The 25458-nt window shown below is 44.2% G+C and overlaps 1 protein-coding gene across 1 annotated transcript in view; it reads left to right on the top strand.

The window, feature by feature from the left end:
- ALK (ALK receptor tyrosine kinase) overlaps positions 1-25458 on the top strand; it is a 3554133-nt gene that overhangs the window by 2437819 nt on the left and 1090856 nt on the right. The gene's annotated exons all lie outside the window — the stretch shown is intronic.

The raw sequence follows: 25458 nt of genomic DNA, 5'->3' as shown, positions 1-25458 counted from the left end.
CAGAGCATAATGCAGATTTCAGCAAAGCAAACGATTGCTGGTGTTCAGCGTTCCACGGCAATGGCAAAGAAATGCCCTTCTTTGTCAAAGCCAACATCGGTTTGATCACTAGTGAAAAATTTGGGATCCACAACCTACAGTAAGAAGCCATACCTATCAAGGCTCTAACTTCCTTCTGTGTATTTGGGACAGACATGCCAGAAATGTATTGTGTACATTCAGGTGTCAATCTTCTTCCCTCCTTTGACAAGAGATAGCCTAAATAGGCGACCTCCTGGCAACAATATTGAAACTTTTTAAGCGAAGCTTTGTGACCATGCTTAGCTAGATGAATAAGCAATAACACAGTGCCCTCCTTACAGGCGCTCTCAGAGTCAGCAGCTAAAAACAAGTCATCAACATATTGAAGCAATGTACAAGTAGAGGGCAATTCAAGGGTATCAAGCTGTTCTTTCAAAGCCCTACTATAGATGCTAGGACACTCTGTGTACCCTTGAAGTGCACGAGTAAATGTGAACGAGCGTCCCCCTAAAGTGAATGCAAACAAGTATCTACTATTCTTGTGTATAGGAACACTAAAGAAAGCATTCTTTAGATCCACAACACTAAAGTAAGTAGCTGTAGCTGGAATCATGGTTAATATTGTCGTCACATCAGGCACAATTGGAAATTGTGGAGCGACGACTTTATTAATGGCACGTAAATCAATTATGAAACAGAATGGAATTGCATTATTGCCTTTCTTGTACACAGGTAAAATCGGACTATTGCACAAACTTCCTGAAATTTCCTCAATCACCCCGCGATGCACAAAATCGGAAACAATGCATTTCAAAGCTTGCTCGCCCTCAACTGAAATCGTATACTGAGGAATGCGTGGCAGCTCAATTCCATGTTTCAAAACTATCTTAACAGGCTCAATCTGTAAAACACTGACATCGTTGTCTTCAACAGCCCATAAGCTCTCTGGTACATCAATGAATTCTGGCAGCAAAGTTATAGTCAAGAATTGCAAGACAGAAAATTGGTGTGGTGAAATCGTCAAGCGCACTCCAGCAGAAGAACAATAAATAACCGCATTTAATTCTTTTAACATGTTCAACCCCAGCAAATTCTCCCCACAATTCGAAGTCACCAGAAATGGACAGTGCTCCGTAAAGGGACCCAGAGAAATAGGTACCGGTGAAGAAACTGGACAAACAACTGGCGTGCCAGAAAACCCTACAGAAACATTGGTTTGCCCTGACAGTGGAATTTCTGGAACCCGTGAATGATCAATGGAACACTTTTGTGCTACAGTATCTATCAAAAACTGATGTTTCCTATTTCCCACCACCATTTCAATGTAGGGACCTTTCTGATTGACGGGAATAGGTATAGGTTCCAAACCCTGCTTCGAGCAATCCTAACGAAACAGAATATCATCAAAAGGAAGCTCTTGAGATAGATATGCAGCAGAAGGATGATCAAATATGTTCCTAGTGTCCACACTCGAAGTCTGATTATCCTGTGAAAAAGGTTGCTGAGGATCCTGTGCAAACTGACCTCTACCAGGGCCCCCTACACCCGGGCGACCTCTGGATCGTCTACCCATATTCCCAAATGTGTTATTCGACCTCTGTCTAAGGACGGGGCATTGTGCACACCATGACCCTCTTGCCGACAATAGGCACACTGGTTAATGTTCACAGGACCCAAGGGCACATTCCCTTGCTGAACATACTGACCTCCAATCTGCGAACTACCCCCTCTGGGGCCTCTAACAATTTGCTGTAATAGTACTTTAGTCTTTAAATCACCTTTTTTTTCATTTTTCAACTCTTTCTTTTTCATTATTGACACGATTCTCGTAGTACTGAGCCATATGTAGTACTTCTGATTGGGACTTCACCCCCCAAGCACTCTCCGAAGACATCATTTGTGACTGGATGTCAGGCAGCAATCCACACACAAATATGTCCACAAATAACCTCTTCCCAGACTCTGTGCCTACGTCTTGTCCGCTGAAATGCGAGAATACCTGTTCGAACTGATTAAAGAACTCGGTAGCACCCTCACACTTCCCTTGGACACAGGCCGTACATTTGTCCCAAATAATTATTTTCTCAGGAATTATGGTTTTCAATTTTGCAATGATTCTTTCAGGCAAAGTCAGTATCACCTGGGGCGGTCTTTCACCAGCTGACCTTTCTCCATCGAATAAGTTATATTTGCCCATGTATCTCCCAACCCTGGCACATCGTCTATAGTCCTAACTTGTTTCCACAAGTCTACGGGCAGGAGTACAGGAAATAACAAATCGATATCGCCTAAGGGGAACACTGAGGACTGCAAGACGGACTCTATTTCTTTATAGAATCCTGTCGGATTTTTCCTAATATCAGGAATAGACTGTCTATTAGTATTCACTTCATGTCTTGAGAACGGGACGTGAACAAACTGTGATATATAATGTGCAGGAATGTTGACAGCGACTATACCCTGTGCAGCATCGGCCGCAATCTCAACCTTCGGGACAAATGTCGGAGGAACCTCTCTCATAGGCAACTGAGAAGTAGGTGACTCTGAACGCTTACTAAGCAACAGAGCTAAGTCGAGCGTTAAAGCAGTCGAAGAAGTGTCAAGTGAAAAAGCTCTCTTATAAATACTCAATAACTCTGTGGGACAACTAATCTTTCTTTTTACACAATCATCCTATAGGTACTCTATCATAACCTGTATCACTTTCCTCTGCATTTCTGGCGTACACTGACTATATGTGTCATGTACCTCAACTGGAGTTATCGACATATCTGAAATCCATCTAAGCGCGTACTTCATACAAATTCGGGCTTCCTCAGATATCGATTTTCGACAAGGAAGGAACCATTTCTGTACATACAGACTTTCTTCCTCATCATCCTCATTCTGTAACCTTTCCAACTCCTTTCTATACTCAAATAACCTCTCGACATGCTCATTTACTTTCTCCACAATGTCTCTTAAAAACGCTAAAGTATTTAGATCCCTTAACCCCTGCGGGAGATATGTTTAATTTAATTTGCCCCACATTACACATAAATGAATCCCTAAACCTTCAATAAAAACATTTTTCTCAGGAAAATTATCCATTGTATAAAGTGTGGCAAAAACATTAGCTTGATCATCCCTCTCCATACAATGATTAGCCCATGCAATGAAATCACGTTTCTTCTCTGGTGGTACAGTATTGCGAGTGACAACCTTCGCCCCCGCACCTTGATCAACTACAAGCAGCACAGGACCACTTGGAAGAGAGGGAGCAGGCAAATTCAATGGAGGTACTGTTACTGGTGCGATAGGAAGAGGTGGAGGAGCTGGAGGAAGAGGAACATTAGGAGGAGCAGGAACAACGGGAACAACAGCAGGTAGAGCAGGAATAGCAGGAGGAAGAGGCAAAGAAGCAGGAAGAGGAACATACGGAGGGGGCGCAGAGGCACCAGGCCTTCGTTCATTTAACAATTTGTTTATGAATTCGTCAGAAACACGAAGGTCTTTAGAAGGATAGATTTTCTGAATTCCAAGTGAAAAGCCCTATCCATATTCCTAGTCAACTCAGAATGTTTATCTTGGTCATACAATAATGCTTTTTCGGTATTTGTCTTATGACGGCGCGCATGTTTTTCTCTACTTTTAAGTTGCTGCAACGCTTCTTTTTTCCAATTCTGCAAAACATCAAATGCTGCAGGTCTAGCCTTTTTCTTTAATAGAATTGACTCTAAATACTCAATACGAGGGATTTCAAAACTACCATTGATGGGCCACTGAAGTTCGGAGGCATTTCTGGTTTGTCTGTGCCAAATATCATTAAATACTATACTTCCAAGGCCATGCTTACAGTACATAGTACACGCCGGCGACCCTCATGTGGTGCGGGACAGCTAAATTCCAAAGATTGTCGGTCGCTGCGAAATAACGCCCTGAAGCAGGTAGACAATTTCCCAGGCATATCAAATTATTGGTGTTACCTGGTCAATAATTGTGTCTGCAGATACAATATGCCAAAATCAAATTATCAGGATTATATTAAGAGTTGGGTCAAGACTCACCTGATCAAGCCTAAGGAGGTCCGATCGGATTTCAAAGAATCTTACCTAACTAATCTTACCTCGTGTGTGGTGATTTCGGCAAATCTGCCCGCCTCGATAAGTGGACCCTCGTCAAGATGCCGTTCTCGGACCACAAGCTAATAGTCCAGGGAACGGGTCATGCAGTGCTGCTGAGGTGTTGCGTCTCGTTCAGTGGGGCCCCTTTTTGTCACACCGTCCGATCCCGGTCCGATAGCGAGGGTCAACCTTCGATAATCCGGCATCAATCTTGAGGGTCCCTATTCGGGCGCCAACCGTGAAAACAAAAACAAAATATCGAGGCTGAGTACCCCAAAAGGAAATACACCGAGCACAAGTTACAAAGGAACATACAAAGATCTTTAATTTATACTGAATCAGTTACAAAGAACAAAGCAAAATCAGATAGCTATCAGCCCTCAGTACAACACAGCGAATTCCAGCGTGATTCGGTGTATTCGGTGAGAGATGCTGTACATTAGAATTCATTGCTCTTTTTTACTATTTGCGAAAACGAAGTTCGACCCTACTTTGGGTTACTATTCCTCTAATACATTACTGATCTAGGGTTCATGCCGAGTTCGCATATCCACATGCAACTAGTTTGCCTTTAATACATATGTCAACAAGCCTACACTGCAACTGTGTATTTTGGGATTTCCCATGCAGGTCTTCTCAAACATTAATACAATGTGGCTAAACAAGTGTTCTTAGTTCAGTATTTGAATACATTGTTCTTAACATATGCTTGTGGATTAGTTTCATTGCACGAGTAATCCTTTACACGCAGGTCAACAAAGGACAAGGTCTCAGTTCATGACCTCAACAAGTGGCCTGCAGGCAAGTTATATATTAATTACACACAGAGGTCAAGACGGCCATGTTGTATTTTGGAATTACATCGTCCACCATTTTAACTCACAGGGTGACTTTACAAAGCGAACCTAAAATGGCGGATTGACCAAAAATGGCGGCTTACATTGATTTTAAGGTCAGGACCTTGCAACACAGATTTCTTCGCAAGTGACTTACAAGCAGCTTGGCGTAGGCCAATATATATATATATTCAATGCAATCAGAGGCAGGATATAATTTCTCATTTGACAGACCTGGCATAGGAGTAGCATGGCATATTATCTCACTGTGAGGACTTGCCATCTGGCAAGGGTGCAAATCCCTGTCCTTTTTAATTTGTATTAACAAATAGAATGATGAAGGTAAGGTGCACTCGTGTCTTGTGACAGTAGTATGAACCGTGGCACCTGCTCTACTTGTGACACAGAGCAGATTCAAAGGTCACAAGATGCCCACCTAACATCTGCAGAGACAGCCAAGTCTCTGTGGTACAGGGGCAGCATTTAAGATATGCCCCCCTGTACTCAAAACTATGATGATCATAAGTAACCCATGCTGGTGGCAGGCTAAATTCTAAATAAAAGATATGCCTGTGTTTAGGCATAGTGCATGGTACTACTTATAATTGTATCCACCACATTTCAATTGATATGACACATGTGCCCGCTGCTGTGAGTCAGCTCTTCTGTGAAAGATGATGCGTATTCTGGTCGGTCAGGTGTAGCCTGCCAAATGGCAGGTCAGGAACGTGGAGGACAGTACCTCCTCTTTCATCTCTTTGTGAGAGCAGGTAACATCCTCTGCCTGAGACAGCCACACAGCAGGAAGCTTTCCTGGGTCTTGGCATCAAAGTAGCACACCCATTCAAAGGTAGTAGCCTCACACCAGGGTGCTGCATCTCTAAGGGCCTTTGCTCTCAATGAGAATGAAAGGGGGTGGGATGAACAGCAAGCGGGCTCTGGTCAATGGAGAGAGGCTTCCACATATTGATTTTCACTGTCCCGCTCTCTCTTTCCTGTCTTCTCCACTTCCTCTGTAGCAAGGCACTTTGAGTTTGACATCACAAACCCATGTTGGTCGATCTAGACACTCTGGTGACCACACGTGTTACAGTGCCTGACAGCTTGGCCCCTTTTAAAACCCTAGGCCCAGGGCACGTCCCTTTGAGCTTTGGTTCTCTGATAAAATGCGGTCTCTTTGCCTGCTGTGTAGACAATCGGAATGTAAATGGCGTTTGAAATACGATGAGGCTATGAAGAATTCTTTCCAGCTAGCCAAGTACCGTGAATCGATTTGTGCCGTCAAAAGCACCTATTTTTCATCTTGCATTGAATGATCCATTCACCAGTCTAAGGAGCTGTTCAAGGTTGTGTGCTAACTGTCTGCTGTCCCTCCTCAACCTATTCCGCCTTGCCAAAATCTCTGGGATGATTTGTCTGCCTTTTTTGTTGACAGAATTGACAGAATTCACTCTGTCATTTCATCCTCTGGACCTAGAGCATCTTTTCTTGCAACTACAATGACCACCTCTATATCTATCAGCCAGTGGTCCACTTTTCCTATATTTTTGATGGAAGATGTCTTCAGGGTCTTCACTAAATTGAAGTCCATATCTCTCATGGATCCCATTCTGCTCGATACTCTGAAGAAGATTCCGCCTCAAATTGTGCCTCTGCTCACAGAAGTGGTTAATGCCTCCTTCCATGTGGGGAGGATCCTGGCAGCACTTAAACATGCCACTGTGCTACATTTGTTAAAGAAACCTTCACTGTATCCCCTTATACCTGCTAACTTCCGTCCCATCTCCCTTCTCCCCTTCCTGATGAAGCTGCTTGACTACTTGGCTGGCCCACTTCTTACTGCTTTCCTTGAGGAATCTCTTTTTTTCCATCCTTAGCAATCTGGTTTTAGACCAGGGGGAGGAACTGAGTGTGTGCTGGTCTCCGTTATGGATGATCTTGCTTCCATACAGGATCAGGGTGGTGTTTGGGCCTTATTGCTACTTGACCTCTTTTGATACAGTCTATCATGCCATTGTGGGAAACCTGGGAGCGTTCTCACAAGTAGTCCCCGGGAATCAGTTGTTCAGGTGTCCAGGGAGGGGCCACCACTCTTGGATCCCAGCCCTGTTTGTGGAAAAGAGAGGTAGGATCACCTGGGCAGGGGGTCACCTGGAGACTGCAGGGAGAGCGTCCAAATGCGAGACAAGGTATTGCCCCATTCCGTGCCCCAATTCATCCTACCCTCCTTCTCTTTCTAAAGGATAGTGTCACCTAAGTCCCGTCTTACCCCTTGACCTTCCCTCAAGAAAAGAGAAGATAAAACATCAAGGGAGACCAAATCCTTTCACAACCCTTTACGCTAATCTTGTATCTCCTTCATCAAAACCCATACAATATTCTATAAACAGGTGGAAAAACATCACCCACAACAACCCACTCTCTCCTCAGTCTTAATAGGGTATTTTCAATCATCCTTAATCTCCCCATCCTCATTTCCAATAAATACTGGGATGAAGGAGAGGCAACAGAGAGTAGTGAAGATTGCCTGAACGATAAACCTTAAGAAACAAAAGAAAGACTGCCACTGACTATCATTAGGTTGTCCCCTTAATAGAGTCAGACAGGATCAGGCCTTTCACACTGACTACTCACACCTGGCTCCACTTGACTCTTGCTGGAAGTGTAAAAGGTGTGGTTTTGCACAATCAAGAAAGCCGAGGTTGGGAGAGCAGAAGGGAGGCTGTGTGGCTGAGTCAAGCAGGGGATCCCTACTCAGTCCAATTTTTGTCAGAAGCAGAAAGGGAGCTGGGGATACTATCTGGACCAGAGAAGCCAAGGTACAGAAAGTGGCAGGAGCTGAAGGCTGGGGGAATACAGCCTGGCGATATGCAGGCACAGTGTCTGTGAGGGGCTGCAGCATGGCGAGGAAGCTGTGTCTCCACGGAGCCGGATTGAGGCTGCCTGCATTCTGCTGGCAGCATTTAGTAGAATGCTTGTTCCCTTGGTACCTGTGCCAGCTTGAGGAGCAGGGGGTGAGAGCTTGATCTCAACCCTGTGTTTCCTGCAGGGACCGCCCATCAACGTGACGCTGCCCGGTGAGTTTTGTGAAAGTCATTGACAGAGAAACTCAGGACCGTGCATGTGACTGCAGCAGAGTGGGAGAAAGGCACAAACTGTAAAGCTGCACGGAATGAAAAGCAAGCAACAGCTTGCTAAGAGGCATGAAACAAAAAGCAAGTGAAAAGAGTGTTAAGTGACAGGAAGCAGAAAAGAGAGAGAAAATAATCCTTTTGTGAACTTAAAGTCGACTATTGTCCATAGGAAGAGGGGCTTTGTGGGACTTGTAGTGAGAAGCCAAGTTATATGAAAAAGCCAAAGGTGTCTGGGACCTGCATATATGAGAAAGTTAAAGGGGTCTGAGACCCACGCAATAGAGAAGAAGAAATACTTGAAACACACGCATTGCCTCAGCCAAAAGGAAGCCAGTATTGTTTCAAGGAAAGGCATAAAGGTGAATAGAAGAGTGAGAGTGACCCAAAAGTAAAGGAAAGGTGCAAGAGAAAAATAAGTGTGCAAGAAGCATGATAAGGCAAAAGGCAGGTGCAAGGGTGCAAAGGAAGGTGCCAGAGGCACAACAAGGTGATAGAACAGAAAGCCAAATAAGGTACCAGCGGGCACAGTGAAGTGAAAGATAACAAAGGACTGCAGGAAGCACCTAAAGGTGAAAGGATAGAAGACAAGCAAGGACAGGAAATATAGAGAGGGGCCAAATATCATGGTGATCGCACTTAGAAGGAGCAAAGTAACCTGGCGTCTCTGATTCTACCCCATGAGAAGGTTCTTTGAGAAAGGAACTGTATATAGTGGAAAAGGTACATCCTGACAAGTTGAGTATTGTGTTTGAGACTGAAGCGGCCTAAGCTTGGGGAAGGAAACCTTGAGAAGGCCAACATTTTTGATATTGAAGGAATTGAAGATTGGGGAAAGGAGCCCCGAGAGGTCGAAAGAGGTACTGTGTTATATTTCTTTTATTCTGTTGAACTTGAAGCTTGGGGAAGGGAATCCCAAATAACTAAAAACATTGAAAGTATTTGTGAATACTGCAAAGGCCCTGTGGAGAAGGTCTTCCGAACAGTCCTTTTTGATTGAACCCATTGTTGTGACATTGATTAAACTTCACCTGGTGAAACAAGAAGACCACCTGAAACCAACCTTGGTATCCTATTTTCTCTTGAACCACTATTTTTCCCTTTTTAAAGACTTCCTAACACATTTTGGTAAAGAGTGAGGGCAAGCATAGGTTTAGACACAGACGTATTATTGTTTTGGACTTTCAGAAATCGAGTCCCTTAGAAACATCAGTTACGGGAACCATCCCTTTAGAGTTAGGGACAGGTAGGTATTACACCAGCCCAGGAACCTTAGTAAATAAAGGTTTTGAAACTAAAACCATTGAGTCTGTGTCTCTCTTGATACCATGCCTGTCTCACACCATCCTTATCGGCCATATGATGGAGACTGGCCTCTCTGATACAATTCTTTCATGGTTTTCTTCGTTTCACTCAGGTCATTGTTAACTCTATCCCTCCCCCTTTTGGTTCTAAGCCTATGTTTCTCACTTGTGTTCACCAAGGGTCTGCCCTCTCCCCCACGCTAATCAACATGTACATTCAGCCATTGACTAAACTCATCTTCTCCCATAGCTTTTGTTGTTATTCTTATGCAGACGACACAGATCTTGGCTCGCCTTGATCTGTTGTCGTCTGAGTCAGCCACCAGGATTAGTGGTTGTCTAGAGGCTGTGGAAGAATGCATGGGAGATCACTATCTCAAGTTGAACAGGGATAAGAGGTGATGTTGGTAGGCCATCTGCATCTTCTTATTGGACTCCTGCCTTTTCACCTTTGACTCTTGGTTCTTTTCCTTCCCCAGTCCTTATAGTCGATGATCTGGGGGTGAAAATTGCAGCTTCCTTGTCTATGGAGGCTCAGAATGGGGTTGTATGCCAGCGTGGCTATTTTCATCTTAAGATGCTCCATAAGGTCCTCCTGCTTATTCCAGCCCAGTATCAGGCCCCCGTGGTTCTTGCCCTGGCATTTACTTCTATTGACTACAGAAACTCTGTATCTGTCACAGCCGGCTTAACGTCTGCATCTGCTGCAGGTCCTCCAAAACTCAGCTGCCCGTGTGGCCACCTCCACACCTCAGTGTGCCCACATTTCTCCTGTGATATGGAGGCTTCACTGGCTTCTGGTAGCACAGCATATTCAATTTAAGGCATTATGTCTTGTTCATCAGGACTTTTATGGACAAGGGGCAGAATATCTCAAGGTGAAGATTCATTCATACGTCCCTTGGTGAGCTCTTCACTTGACGAATGCTCTCTTTGTCCCTATCCCTAAGTTTAAACTTAGTCGAACTGGTGGACATTCCTTTTCTGTTGCAGCAGCCACCTTGTGGAACTCCCTGCCCCGTCCACTGTGGGCTATATCCACCCACCTGTGCCATTGTCATGCATTGAAAACCTATCTTTTTCAGGCCATTATCTCTCTCTTCTCCAGAAGTAGCGCCAAGATGCCTTTGGTTGTAAGTCATGCTTTAGAAATTTCAATAACATAAAATAATATAACATCAGAAGGGCAAAGTCCACTCGTTTCAAGAGTAGGTATTGGAAAAATAAGGCTGACTAGTTTTAGCCAAATCACCTGAGGTCTTTTGTCTTTAAAAGAAGGAGTCTCCCACCCCTTCGGCAGATCCTCTCAAGACACAGAACATTAGCTCTGAAGTAACCGAGAAGAACTCACTGGACCTCCTTTAGGAAAGTTGCACATTCCAAAGCCCTTTGCCTGAGGTGAAGAAAGAATCATCCAAGACAGAAGAAAGATCTGTTCCCTACCAACTCCCAGGACATACCAGGAGTGACCTCTGCTTTGGATCAGGACCTTCAACTCTGCATCAGAATCTCTTGACCTGGAAGAGCAAACCCTGAAAAGCTCATCAGCTGCTAGGCCCGAATCAACTGCTCAATGCTGGGAACCGAACCCAATCACTGGAGAGTTATGACTGACTCTAACTGGGGGTTACAAACAGGGCTTGACCCAGCTAGCCCTTGAAATGCCACCACATTGATCGCACATCGGCACACTCAAGATCACCACTTCGACAACCGTCGCCCGCCAACTTGAACCGCTGGATCGTCGGTCAACAACACCTCCCGAAGGCTAAAACACAACATGACCTGGGCAACTGCAAAGCGTTCCTGGGATCGCCCTGATCTGCATCTTTGAGGGTCGCCCACTTAATGCATAGAGTACCCGTCATTGGCCCTACTCGAGGTCCGCTTGCTACTGGGGCCTCCACGATCCTAAGTGCTCGAACTGGGTCCGATCTGCTCGCATCTACATTCGACACTGATTGTGTCAGCCTACAATAACTGAATCCAGGTACTGTTGACCCTGAACTGACTGCCCAATCTGTTCACTTGGACACTAGATACTGCTTAGGTCATGTTTGCTCCTGTTTTCAACGAAGATATCCTTTTTGTGGCTAGTGATTCAGCTACCAGCCCTGGAATTACACCCATGGTACTACTTTCTCCAGACTGTTGCATCTTCTCTGTTCTTCCTTTGGGGAGGATTTTTTAACAGGTTTTTCTCTGTTCATTCTACTTGCAGATGGTATGTTTGATTAAAGTATATATATATATATATATATATATATATATTTTATAGAAGCTTAATTGGATATTCCCTTTATTTTGGACTGTGATACTGTATTGTTTGGTTCACCACTGGTTCACCTTCACACCCCTCTTCAGAGCATTGCCTTCCCCCCTCGGCCCATGTTACCATAAAAGGTGAAGGAGAAACATCTCTTGATTTTCCCTGTTTTACCTTTATGATTACGTTATGTTTTGGCTGGTAGAAGTGTGAGGGCTGAGTGAGCCATTTTACCCCTACTCAGTCTTGTACTCCAGCGGAGCAGAATACAATTCATCGCAGTCACTACCTGGCAAATGATAGTACTTTTTGAACATCTGATGCCAATGTCACGAACATTCACCATTCAGTAATAATCCAATCGGCAGAAGGTCGGCAGGCGTCTTTAATGGCAGTCGGCAAAGCAGCAAACAGACATCAATAGGATAGGATGGCACTAAAGACACAGTGGGCAGACAGAACACAGAACAGCAACCCCTGTTCCCCAGGTTAGATTGTTTCTATACCTTCACATACGTCTTCTATGGAAGGGGCATGCCGGACAACTTGCAATGTCAACAATGTAAAATGTAACAGGTTATTTCCTCCCTATTTTGCTGGGGTGAGTACACTTTGCAACATGGAGCAGACCTATTCCGATACAATTTTAGCAGGTCAGCAGCATCAGGCATCCTGGCAGTGCCTGGTCTGCCTATATTTGCTAATTCTACACACTGGAGCCATCTAGTAAGCCAAAGCCGTGCTCTAAATCTCGCTTGTCTGAGCCAGAATGGAAATACGTAAGAAGCAGGCAGTCTTTGAAGCGGGTTATATCTAACAGTTCATCTATACATCTTTGGGTTAGGGCATGTGCACAATTACATATGGTTAGGTCTTTTCGAGGCAGAACGACAGCATTCAATATGGCAGATACTATAGAGCAGTGCCCTTCAAACTGTGGGGTTGGCCCACTGGGGGGGCCCAAGGAGGGTTCACGGGTCGCTGGAAGGCTCTTCCATAAGGGAGTCTGGTGACTGATTTTAATAGAAGGTATAAGCAGAAATGACATCTGAGGGGTGGGGGGGCAGCAGCAACACTTTTACTCAAGGGAGGCTCTGCAACAACATTTTTAATCAAGGGGGCTCAGCCTAAAAAAGTTTTAAATACCGCTGCTATAAAGGCTTAGCTTTGCGAGTACGGCATAGAGGATCGTTAAATAAATAACAGCATATTTAAATTTCCTTCACTGCAATAGCTGGACAATGGCAAGAGACACTACTGCTGCCTTATTGCTCCTTTTGGCTGACTAAGTGGGATTGAGTATTCTGCAACCTCCCACAAAGGTCATGATGCAGGCCTTATGCATAGCTTCATATGCAAATAGTATGGTACAATATGTGAATCCCATGACATATGACTCATTTGGCCCAAGGTGCGCCGCCTGATTCCATCTTAGGTGAGTCTGTCTATAACCGTGTTAACACATTCCACAAATGTCTCTTTGCCCAAAAAGTGTCATTTGAAAATGTGCAGCTTTCTTTTGGATATATTTCTCATCATTATTTTTGTGGAAGTACTGTGCATGTTTGCATTTCATTTTTGCTGGGCAGTGCGTACAGTGGCTTGGCTTAATATATGTTGCTTCTAGCAGCGGAAGCGTCTGTTTTATTGTAACTACAATCATTGTTGTTTTGTTGATGGTCTGCTCATGGTAGGGTGACCAGACGTCCCGGTTTTGCCAGGACTGTCCCGGTTTTTGGTGCTCTGTCCCCCTTTCTCAAGATTATTGGCCTCATTACAAGCTTGGAGGTAGCCATGCCTGTATTGCAGGCAGGCTACCTCCAAACTTGTGAAAACATCTGGCACCCGCTAATGGGCAATTACTGGGGTATTCCGGCCCCGCCGGACCCGGTAATTGCCCTTTCGTGGGTGCCGGAATCGGGTGATCCCCATTCCCATAGAACCCTATAGGACTCTATGGGAATGGGGATGCCTGTAGCACCGGCCGCAATCATCACCGGCACCAATCATCATGGTACCGGTGCTACAGGCTTGTTGTGCTCGCGGGTGCCTTCCATTCCACCAGGTCAGACCTGGCGGAATGAAAGACACCGCGAGCACAACAGATACAACGGTACCGGCAAGCTTACCAGTACCGTTGTATCCCGACCGGTAAACCTGTAATGAGGCCCAATGTTTCCATTGGAAACTGCAGTGGTCCCAGTTTTTGGTAGTTGCTCTTTATAGCTGACAGGCATGAATGCACAATCTGACACAGAAGAAATGCTGCATTTTACAAGTTAATATAGTATTAGTTAGTGATACATTAATCATGATATGTGTTTATTTGAACAGTAACACTTAAACCCCCTTCTCCTCCAATCTCTACTGAAGTGTAGTGCCTTGACAGCCATTTTAAAGAGTTAGTCCTACTTTTATGTTAGTTGCCCTGTTTTTAAGTTGCTATTTTAAAATGCAGACTGCAATAATATCCATTGCCTAATCTTAAATGTGACAGTGGGTAAAAAATTATCTGTAATTTTCCGTCCCGAAGTATCAATAAAAAATAGTTTTACTCTAGGTGTTGCGTCTCCAACACCCAACAGTACAATCGTAACCAAAGCGCAACGCCTTCTACTAACGAAGTCCTCCCTGCTCTGCAGATCAGAGTCACTACTGCAAACAAGGAGCCCTCAGGCACTCACCATTCAGTCCCCCACCCCCAAATTCGCCATAAGGTTTTCAGTCCGGATTTTGGAAATCAATATTATTAGGTCTTTATCTAGTCGAAGTTTTTATGGTCGAAATAAGGAGGCAGTTGTGGAATTCACTTTCTGCAGTAGACAATCGGAGCCGTAGACACAGACAGGCACTCAATGAGATGCACCACAGATTACGGCACTGGTGTCTAAATGCATCTATGCTGTCGCCCCCCCCTCTAACCCGCGATGCCAGAGTCGATTATATGGTTCATTGCAAGTAAGGCTTCCAGTTTTCTGTGTTTACTGATTTTTACACATAAATACAGAAGGAACTCAATCTGCTTTCTGTCTGTACTTATAAAAATGTAAAACAACGGAAAAACAGGTCTTTCTTTTTGGTTCTTTATGATATCACTCATACATCGCAGGCCAATCTCATTGCAGATTGGCAGCATGGAAAGTGGAAAAGTTGTATAAAAATACAATTAAAGTTCTTCAAATTGCTGACAGCATATATAGTAAGGCAGCAGCAGTCACAGGAGCAGCCGTGTGTTGTTATGGTAAAAATGGAGCTAGCATTTCTTTCCGACATGGCTGCATGTGTGCTTTAATAAATGTATTTTTGTATTAGAATGCAGGAAAATACTGGCTGTGAATTATCTTTTTATATGTCAAAAAATAAATGTGGATACATACAGAAAAAAGGCCCCAAAATAAATATCGATAAATACAGACGGAAATGGCATTAAAATAAATACCATAAAACCAGAAGCCTTAATTACAACCTAATACCATTCTCCCTTTTCAAAGAGTCTTACACTTCACCCCCCCCCCCCACTGCCATGCTCCAGATTCTCGTGGGAGGGGCCAGCCCCACAATTTGAAGACCATAGGATTGGGAGGTTCTGTAATGGTCCGATGTCTCCTGCCATCTGTATCTATTTTTTAATTCGGCCGGTAGGTTCATGTGTCAGGAGGATCCGTGTCCTTGCTTAATACTCTCTGAATACGGGCACAGGCAGCAAGACCTGCGCAGTGATGCAGATTGGATCGGACGGCTGTGCCAGGCAAAAGGCTTCTATTAATGCCCCTGACAGATGGGAAATTGCTGGCTTCCAGCGACAGTCCATAAACGCACGCCTCGCCGGATCCTCCAATAATTTCTTTTGCCAACTGCAAAGCTTGCCTCCACCTTTTATTTGTTCATAATTATTGTTTCCGCTGTTTGCCTGTTTGTTTGAAATTATTGGTGTGCATCTGTTATTAGGAAATCAAACCGACCTGCCTACGCCGGGAATCCGTGACGAGTATGGCTCATTAATTTCGAATCTGGATAAACAATCTGTGATTCAGGGCCTGATTCACATCATGGCGCAGTGAGCGTGGTAAATAGCACGATTCATTGCGCCATTTCTTGACGCACAGGCACCACTGCTATTCTGAAGTGGACCTGGGCGTCTTCGCAAAGCACGACAGTGCGTTCGCTGTAATCCGCCTGTTTCTAATGGAAACAGGCGGATTGCAGAATCTCGGCAGCATTTTCGTTAAATAACGAGGGAATCGTTATTTAACGAAAATGCTGCCCATACACCAAAGTGAGCAGCTTCAACACTGCAGGATGTTAAAGCTGCTTACTTTGGTGTATAGGAAAGTGTTCATATACACCCGTCTGGTGTATATGAACACTTTCATTTAAAGCGAGCAGCTTCAACGTTGTATCCTGCAACGTTGAAGCTGCTGGCTTTGGTGTAAATGAAAGTGTTCATATACACCGCACGGGTGTATAGGAACAATTTTATTTAAACCAATGCGAGCAGCTTCAACGTTACATTCTGCAACGTTGAAGCTGCTCGGTTTGGTGTAGATGAAAGTGTTCATATACACCCGTGTGAGTGGTCTGGCCTACTCTACTCCCAGTAGAAGAGGTTCAGTCACAGTTTCATACTTGCCAGCCCTACTGATTTAGGCAGTAGGCTACTGCTTTTTAGGTATACCTACCGCCTACAGATTTGGGTGTTTGATCCTACCGCCTTTTTTACAGTACCAAGTTGATTTATGGCTCCAAAGGCTGCTGCCTTGGATCCCGGCCCCAAGGCACAGGGGCTGCAGTGCTCAGAACTTCAGAACGAGAGAGTAAGTCAGAGTGTGCAAGCTATCTGCTGGTGGGCGGGTGTCAAGTAATTTATTTTGATTGATGTCATGTGAAGAACTCTGACTGACCAGGTCATCTCATCACTGGGGCATTAAAGCAGATACCACACAGCCAGTGCCTGCCTGAGAGCTGTTTCCATGTGTAATGTAGTGCATTCAAAAATAATCATTCCTTGGAGGCTGTGCTGCCACGGAGTGGTCAATGTTTACTCCCAGTTGTTTGAGAGTACTTCTTCTTCTGCCAACATCATTTAGTTAAATAAGAATGTATGATTTCAAACAGATTGACCACTTGCAATCTTTCCATCACTTTTGTGTATTGAAAGGTCCAGGTAATGGTTTGACATAAAGTAAAAAGGTGAGACAATAAAGTTTGATATAAACTTCAAAAATGGTGTGTGCCGTGCTGCAGCGCTCTTCACGGAAATGCTTACCTGCCCAATCTGGCTGCGTTGCAACACAGGGCAGCAAATGAAGCCTGAAATTTCTGTGATTTATTAATCTTGCATGTCAAACATTTGAAACCTCCCCATCACCAGTATGGATTGAAGCTCCAGTACTGTGACCAATTCAGGGGCACTGTGGGGTAGGTGTGTTGCTAGGTCTGGAAAAGATCTGGGGCTATGGTAATGTTGGGACTGTTGGGACTTTGGGCTAGCTATCTTTTGGTTGTTGTCCCTGAGCTTCTATCCAGGGCTACAACCAAAATACCTGGGGCTATAGCCCCTTCAAACTCCCCCTTGGCAGTGCCTCTGCTCTGGGGCCAATGTTCTTTCATAAAATGTGTCAGCCCTGGAAGCCATGCTTGCAGAAAAAACAACCAAAGAATCCCTTACTTTCCTATTCAGCCAGCAGCATTTGCAGCCAAAGATTTTAAATCTTGTGCTGATACAAATGTTAAAAGTAACTGTGACCGGGTACAAACTATATTTCATTCCACATGCCAGGTGTACACATTCAAAGTTGTTTCTAGTGTGCATGCCTTTTTTTAACTTAAAAATCCTTCTGAAATATCTGTGTCCTTACAAAACAGTTAGTTCTGTAATTTGCTAAAATATTTGTTGTAGTTGAAATACTAGGACTTGATTATTGTGTTTATTCTAGGATGCTATCCCTCTGTCAGGCAAGCATTTCATGAATTAAAAGTGATAGTGAACATGACACTATCGCATGGTGTGACAGGTGCAAAGAGTCCCAGATGTCCCAGGCTTGGAAGAACAATATTTATTTTATTCTAATCTTTTGCTTGAAGATCATACTCATTACATCTCGCTCTCCCAGTCATGTGTATACTCCATATTCCTGCCAATCACAACCCACACTGCCCAATCCCTGATACACTCAAAACCGGGCTCCCAACTTACCTTTTGCACTCTCCATTTGCTCTTGAAGTCTCCAGTTCTTCATTCTTTCTCACTCTGTCTTTGCCCCACTCACTCCTCCTTCCCCCAATTTCTTGCTGTTTCTGCATCTCACGTGCTTGTTCGAAATACCTATGCTATTTAATTCACATTGCTAGTAATGCTTAGAACCTTGCGGTTCAGGGCCAGGGCCTGCTGAAGATGTCACAGCTTGTGGGGGCCCATTTTAACATGATGGTTTGGGAGGAGTTGCACAGGCTTGCTTAGAGTGAAGAACAAGTCTGAGGCTGTTCCCATGGGTGCATACATTATAATGGAGACAAAGAAATCCAGCCTGGCGGTACTATCATGAGACTGCCAGCAAACACAAAGCTGAAACACCAAATGTTCACTGAAAAGCTATTACTCCTTCTTTGTCAGCAAAGAGCTAATGAAGAGAAACTAGAGTTAAAAGGTACCACAGAGGTCTCAGGGTGGTGATGCCTGGATGGGCTCCAGCAAATGCAACTTGTAATATGCGTGCTGCAAAGCGCACTTAAAGTCCAGAATGAGAGGTGTATATTGCTGTTTCATGAGACAGGGACTGCCATCTTGGGGGCAGTTGCTGGGGCCCTTGAGGCTAGGGCCCCTTCAACTGAAAAGATTGTATGCCCCTGATACAGTTTGTGTTCAGGGAGATATGGCAGGTGATGTTATTTCCTGTTATGTTATGATAATGCCATTTATTGCACAGCTCTCAACCTTTTGTGTTGTCAGGGTGGGTGATTTTTTTGGGGGGCAGGTGAGAGCCCATTGAAGTGTATGGGCATGTAGGGAGATTGGTGGGTGAGTCTGCTGATTACTAGGCGGGTGACACCAGCCAAACACATGTAAGTTGAGAGCTATGTCATTATATTTGAAACTTAAAAATCCTACAGCTTTTTGGTCACACAATGTTGGCAAGTATGCAGTTTGCAAATTCCATGAGGAGGCCACTGGCCCTCTTCCATAGAATGGTTTGAAGTGTCCCTGCATGTAGCACTGCAGAAGTCGCAATAACACTCTGAGCAAGAGAACGCTGCACCTGACATTCAGATGACCTGAAGTCTCCTGCAGAGGTGTGGTGAGGTGTTGGGCTGCACTCATCCTATGCAGGCCTTTAGGTCCCAGTCACAGGTCTAGAAGGCCGGCGTGGTCGTGTGTGTGTGTGTGTGTATGCGTTCGTGCGTGCGTGCATGTGTGTGTCTGTAACAGTACCTTTGTGCATACAAATGTGCATACCTGGTCCCATGCGTCAGAAACTTTGCTCTAGTTCAAGTGCAAATTTCCCTAGTGCAAAAAACATTCTTTCAATACAGTTTGTCACCAGAGCCAATTTTTCTCTTTTGCTAATGCTGTTCCAAATGAGCACTACGGTACACACATGATATTAGCACTATTGGCATATTTGCATAAAGACACACATTGCCTGGTTAATAAATGCATTGAAAGCATGCTTTTTTACAATTGGGAAATTTTGGGTCCCTGAGCCAGTGGTGGAAATTGAATACATTTAAAGGCGGATCACACAAGGGCCAGGGTGGGGGTGGAGTTTGGAGGAGGGGTGGAGTTCCAAGGGGGCAGAGCTGACAGTTGAACAGCACTCAAAGGAAATGTTCAAAATAATCGTTTTAAAATGGTGCAATTTCTTTCATGCTGCTTTTTGCCAAACTCAACACTGTACATCAATTCCACTTTAATCACTGGCAGTGGTGCGCCCAAAATACTAATGGGAATGCAGTGATTTTTAGTACATTAAGGGATCCATAGACACTCTCTACAGAAGAAGGCTACCAGGATAGCTCAGCAGATTGAGAGACCGTTGCTGAGATGATATGTTTACAAATCTGGTCGTTAATCATATGACTTTTTGCAATTCCTTATACAAAAAAACAAGTGCTATAAAACGTGTTTGGCCAGGGTATGGGTTTGACAGGTCGCTGAGTTATATTCAAGGCAGAGGTGGGATTATGTCTGCCACTGTAGTGAAAATCAAAAAGGTGGCACCCATGAACCGACAGTTTCATTTCCTAATAACGGCTCTCAGCACAACAGAAGCAAGTATGTGTGATTAAGCAGTTTGACAAGCATATAGCATCTTTATAAATATAACCTATGATAAAAGAGAAAGGAAGATGCACAAGTGTTTGTGTGGTAGTCCGTCAAAAAAGGAAACACATTTCAAAGAAAACTAGTGAATGCAAGTTTAAGACGCATTTGTTTTCTATGAAAGTGTAAGATGCAGATTTGGAAAATAATTGTGTGCCCAGCATGTAGAAAGCCAGCTTTTAACAGTGATGGCCCCTGCCCCAGGGATAGTCATGGTCCATTGATTCCTGCGGTGTCCCTTTCAGGCCAGAAGAAAGAAACAGGATGAGAGCCTGCAAACGCGTGAAGACGGCTTGGGAAAGAGCACAGAGCAGATTAGATCACTGCGCCCCCAGCTTGCCACTTCGAAGCTGGGGGCTCGGTAAACCCTTGTCTGGTCTGAGGCAGGCCGGGTCCGAGATCCGGCCAGACATCTGATGCTAGAGCTCGGACCCCGCAAGAGCCGGCCCATTGACCAGCGTTGCCCTGAGGCAATGTTATGCAATATTGCACATGAACTAGTCCAGAGATTCTGCAATATGGCCCCTGAATAGCATGTTATGTCAAGGCATCTGTTCCCGGCCTCCGAAAGGAAAGAACTGCTTTAAGAGCATTTCATAAACGAACAGGAGTTCATATGAATGAAGGACTGAAATTAGCCACAAGTATCTTTATATGTGCTGTGTCCTACGAATGGCTTTTGCTGCAGCAGGAATGAAAGCATTTTTGAGTTAGAAGGAACCCAAAGCGATACTTTGTCAAATCCCCAGACTGCTGTGAAGCAGCCGTAACTGTGATAATGTACTCAATACTATATTGAGCTCCTGTATGCGATCCTGTAAGGATGGACTGTATAACACCTCGCCCCAGGAGTTTTCCATTTATTTTATTTTTTACATTTATAAAGTGCACAAGGCAGCCCATTGGCATTGTGGAGCTGTTACAGACAGGCTTACTTAGTCGCAGAAATGAGACAGACACATAAAAAGAGTGAACATAGACCAGTCCGAGGTTCATAAATTTACAGGCGACCTGGCACTGCTCTATAACTGTACATGAGTTAATAATGCAATGGAATTATCAAGTTGGCAGAGTGGTGCTGGAGTGTGTGTGTGTGTGTGTCTTAGATGAATAACCTTGTTTCAAGGCTATGCAGAAGGTTTGCTGGACCTCAGGACAGACCAAATTAATTGCACTGAAGGCAGGGAGTTGAGCCATAACATTTTCAAAAACTAAAAAGTGCAAGTCAGGATCTCCCTGGCTGTGCCTCCGATCTCTGCAGACAAGGCAGCCATGAGAGGCTATGAATGTGGGTGCCCTGGTGATAGGGGTACCCTCATTTCTTCTTTCTGATGAAGCAGATGATTCAGGTGACTGGAATATCCCCTCTGGTTTTTGGTGCCCTTTCTTAGCAAGACAATGTGGACCTTTGTCCTTACCCTCTTTGAATGTTCTTTTCTCAATCGCCTTGTCATCTGGTTTAAATACAACGGCCACTGCCTTTTTCAGGGCGCGAATAGCCACAATCCAGTCAGCTGCCTTGGCAATCGCCCGAGGATCTGTAATGCTCTTGTCCACAAGATGCTGGTGTAACTCCAAATAACTTTGTTAAAGCATGCTCTCACATGCAATCAGATTAAACATGCCCGCAAATGTGTCAACTTTGTTACCTGTGACCCAACCACTCACATAGTTCAAGGATTAATCTGTAAACGCCTTGAAGATTTGACTCTCCTTTTTGGTGAGCTCTCGAAAGCTCTTGATGTATTGTTGTGGGGTCTTGTAGAACTTCCTGAGAATGGTGTCCTTCATCTTGGAATAGATTGGCCTCTCTTCAGGAGTCAACTGAATAATTTCATCAGTTCAACAGTCGTTAGACATATCATAAGGGCTGCATCCCACAACTCCTCTTCCATCTTCTGGAGGTGAAAAGCTACCTCCAGCTTTTCAAACCAGTTGAAAATGGCCTTCCCCTCATTGGGGCTCATTATGAGTTTGGTGGTATCTCTGCGGTAAATCCGATGAGATACCTCCTTCACACAACAAGAATAATCTTACCTTTCCTCTCCTTCATCCACGAAACGCAATCGCCGCCCTCATCATGTCAAGAATCTACTACGCAAACAGGCTCTACCTCGGGATGCCAGAAATACTCCTGAAGAAACTACAACGCATCCAAAATGCAGCAGCCAGACTCCTCTTCAAACAATCCAGAAGAGACCGCATCGCCCCAGCACTAAAAATACTACACTGGCTCCCAATCAAACATCGTATCACGTTCAAAACAATGTGCATAACAGACAGTGCAATCAGCGGACAGGGAGCTGAATTCCTACAAAAGAAAATAACAATCTACAAGCCAACGGGACTCCTCAGATCAAGTAATGAATCCACCTGGAACCAAAACCATACATCAAAAAAAAAACTAGGGGTCTCCTCTTTCTCCCACCAGGCCGCAAAAACCTGGAACAACATCCCCAAAGAAATAAGAAACACCAAAGACTACCTACAATTTAAAAAACTTCTAAAAACCTGGCTTTGGAACCAAATTGAAACAACTAAACAATCAAACAAGAAACACAAAGAACAGATTGACAGAATATATGATGGCACAGGCAACACCCAGAACCGACTAAGGGAAACTCCTACAACAACAAGAGAAACAATGCTAGGTGGAACAGAACACATACAACAACCCAAAGAGGACAACAATTAGCATACATGCTCAACACTATCCAACAACCTTACCCACTCCATGAACGTTACAAAGTGCCATATTTAGATAGAATTGTGAAGTTAGCAAGTACCAAATTTAGATAGAATTGTGAACGTTAGTCTGCGCCGGACCCAGACAGAATTGTGAATGATAGCAAGTACAACACCTAGATTGAATCGTGAACATTAGCCTATGTCGCATCTAGATAGGATTTTGAAAGATAGCAAGTGCCAAACTTAGAAAGAATCTTGAATGTTAGCAAGTGCCCACTCAGATAGAATTATTAACATTAGCCTGAGTCACATCTAGACAGGATTAGGAATGTCGGCCAGTGCCACATCTAGATAGAATAGCAAATATTAGCCACTGCCACATCTAGATTGCACTGGGAATATTAACAATGCCATATTTAGATCAAACCGTGAATGCTAGCTTGATTCACATCTAGACAGGTTTTTGAAGGTAGGCCAGTGCAAGATCTGGATAAAATGGTGAATAATGGCATGCGTTGTATATAGACAAGATTGTGAATATTAGCCACGGCCGGATCTAGATAGAAATGCACAGATATTCACAAGCCACACCTAGAAAGAACGTGGAAATTTAGCACATATCACCTCTATGTAGCGAGGCTAATAACCAAGCCACTAACAATTTCACTCCTCTGAATACACCTCTAAAACTCTAACCAAACACAACCACAACCCTAAAGCACAATTTAACACACAAACTTCACTACATCGCAACAACAAAACAAACCAGACATAGCCTCACACTACAGCACACAACAGCTACCGAACGGTAAAGCACCCCAAGCTCAGCAAACGGTGTTAACCGAACTGAAGCTGCCTACAGCACACCACTGCTCTCTTGCACTGATCCCGCTCATTCCCACTATCTTCTCCCCCCATCCCCTTTTTCCTTTTCAGATCAGCAAGAGCCCCAGGGGACCACTCCGGTGGTGATAGTGCACGGCACAAATATCTTTAACATTAACATTAACATGATCTGGATGTGTCAGGTTATACGCAAATCCACAATGCTTGTGACTCACAACGGGATGTACCTTACAAAATGGAAATGTTTGTGGACGTCATGTACGAGTCACCTACCCCTAGAATTTCCCAGGGAAATTCTTGGGCTTTTAAAAATCCCAGCTCTCAGATGAGCCATTTCATGAGTCTATTCCAACTATGGGAACAACAGTGTGTGGGCCTCTTGGCTCACACTTCCTTACTTCAGACCTTAGTATCAACGTGCACAATACCAAGGAGGCTGATTTTCCCATGCATCCCCCAACACAACAACTAGCAAATCAGGATAGGACTGTGAAGCACTGCCTGCCCACTTAATAGAATTGGACCAAGCTACTACATTGTTTAGGGCATTTTTGCCATGCAGCTCCAGAAGTGCATCCGCTGCTTCTAGGTTGTGAAAAACCAAACAAAAGGTCAATAGGAAACATTGTTTTCCTTAGACACCCTGGGGGTTGTTTCTCTTAGGTTTTACTAGTACATACACATATTGCGGGATCATAAGACGAATGTAAGAAGATCTAGAAGCACAAGAAGTGCTTGGACATGCTTTCCCTTTACATCTAGGTGTTAGGCAGAATCACAATGCCGTCTGTTTATTCTGACTAGCCCACTACCCTGCCTGGTGTTACTAAAGCCAATCAACATCTCGCATACCCTAATCTTGGACAAGGCCGCCTTCTGAAGCTGGCTTGGCAGTCTCTGAATTTCTATTCAGGAACTTACCTATGCTACCATAAATAGATGCTGTAGAACACTCTCAAGCCTCTCACGCACCCAACGCTACTCAATCTCTAACCTACAAATCTTCCAAAACTGCCTTTGCGCCCTAATGTGTATGTTAACCCAACACCTCTGGGTCTGTGTCACATCTTTTTAGAACACAGTCCATATACAGTGGACTAGCACGCCTCCACACTAATAAAAAGCATTTCCCCCAGATCAGACCCCCACCGTTCGTCTGCAATCTCCTCCCCTCATCCCCTTCTCCCTCCATCTCCACCTTACTTTACTCTTGTTCTGTTTCTCTGCAGAGAGGAACACAATACACCACGAGCCAGGATCAGCGCTTTGAAACTCCTACGGTGGGGATTCAGCACAGCACAAATGAATAGTAGCATATGATATGATAAGTCATTTATAACGCGCCTGTACACATTTGTTATGTTATATCATAACATAACAAATGCCTTCTGCACACTGGGGACTAGTATCCGACACTTTTGGTATCCTCAAGTGTCCCCTTGTAGTTGTTCTTTCTGACGTTCATGCCTGAGTTCGATCTGTGTACCAATTATTGGGAAGTTCCTGCATCCGCGTCCTGTGATGTGATTGTCGTGAAAGGCTGCCTGATGTCACTTCCTATGATGTCATCAAGGTGAAAGATCACATGGTGTTATTTCCGCTGCCCCTATGATTTTGGTGAAAAGACAACCATGATCGTCGTTTGCCATATTCTGCATGTGTACATTTTTACTGCAACCTCTGTTTTCCATTTTAACCTTTGGCAATAAGTTTTCGCTATTTGTATCTTGCAGTACAACCCAAGCGTCAATCAATACTTATAAATGTCTGTTCCATTCCATCTAATGGCAGCCTTCAGCTGTCCTACCTCGAAAGGCCGGCGAAATTGGCTTTAGTACATTGCGTACCCAGTGCAAAAGATAATTGCTACAATCAGATGACTACTGCATCAAAGTGTAGTGTCATGATAAATACAACAGTGAATACCTTGAAAAGCCATCAAC

The sequence above is a fragment of the Ambystoma mexicanum genome, chromosome 4q, assembly GCF_040938575.1.
Source record: "Ambystoma mexicanum isolate Mex_15411 chromosome 4q, UKY_AmexF1_1, whole genome shotgun sequence".
Taxonomy (NCBI): Eukaryota; Metazoa; Chordata; class Amphibia; order Caudata; family Ambystomatidae; genus Ambystoma; species Ambystoma mexicanum.
This window is presented reverse-complemented; position numbering and strand designations above follow the sequence as displayed.